The sequence below is a fragment of the Cryptomeria japonica genome, chromosome 8, assembly GCF_030272615.1.
Source record: "Cryptomeria japonica chromosome 8, Sugi_1.0, whole genome shotgun sequence".
Taxonomy (NCBI): Eukaryota; Viridiplantae; Streptophyta; class Pinopsida; order Cupressales; family Cupressaceae; genus Cryptomeria; species Cryptomeria japonica.
The window spans coordinates 582461705-582462980 of record NC_081412.1 but is presented as its reverse complement, the minus strand read 5'-3'; positions in this window follow the sequence as shown (position 1 = coordinate 582462980).

The following is a 1276-nucleotide window of genomic DNA, read 5'->3' as shown; positions in this document are numbered from 1 at the left end:
TATGGTGTTCTACGGCCCCTTAGGAAACCATATGACTCCTTAGGACACCATATGGTGCCATTATTGATCGTATTGTGTCCTAAGGGATCATATGGTGTTTTATGATCCCTTAGTACATCATATAACCGCTTAGGTGTTGTTAGGGTCATATTGTGTCCTAAGGGGTCAGATGGTGTCTTATGACCCCTTAGGACACCAAATGGTGTTGTTATGTGTCATATGGTGTCCCAAGCATTGTCTCAAGTAAAGGTATCTATGCCTCTGCTAGAAGTAATGAAATTCCTAGATTACAAGAATGAGACGTTGAAAATTATATCTAATTTCAGCGAAGTAAGTAGGGAAGATCCTAAATCAAAAGAGGATCCTCCTATGGTGTATCTTGGCACGTCAATTACCAAAAATCTCACACAGGTAGATCCTTTCTATCTAACATTGCTAATATATGGATGCTTTTGCATATAGTTTCATCATAGGAGCACTTATTGCTAGATTGTATGTGCAGGTGATGTGTTGCAGTGTCTTCATAAAAAGGAATCACTTGGGCATATTCAAGGGAAGTGTTGAGTATGATGACATTCTGGCAATCCTTATCTTCACAATTAGTCTCATTGCAAGAGTACTTTTTGGAAGGTCAGCACAGAGTAGGGTTGTGAGCATGTGCAAAGAGGTAAATGGTGTAGGAGAAACCCTTTAGTATGATTATTAAAAGTTGCATCCATAAAGAGGGCATTCTTTTGCAAAAACTGTAAAAATTTTCTTATCGACATAAGTAATCTCGATGAGATCGCCTAAGGAGGAACGAGTATGTTGATCGGAGTAACTCATGCCAATAGTGTTTCCTAAAGCGTGAGTGATGGGAAAAGGTGCGACTAAGTGGAAATCTATCAGGGCAAGTTACGACGATGATATGATAGGAGCTCGGAGTCATCGGGATAATACACTATCGGCAACGAGGAAAAAATGTCATCTCAATACTTGATGGGGTTATCAGTGGAGCTCTTGATGATAACCAATGGAGTGATGTCTTCATAGCAGTGACATCGGGTTATCGGGAGATCCCAATTTATGTTACCTCAATACTCGATGCACTAAATGGTGAAGGCGACTCTATTGGAGAGATTCTCTCCGATAAAGTGATACCAAGCAAGAAGGGGAGTTAGACTCATCAGGATAACATACATTGTCGGGGAGATGCGTTTTGGGTTATCCCAATGCCCGATGAGGAAGATGAGCTCAGCACAAACGAAGTGACTACATCGGGCAAGCCTGGGCCGAT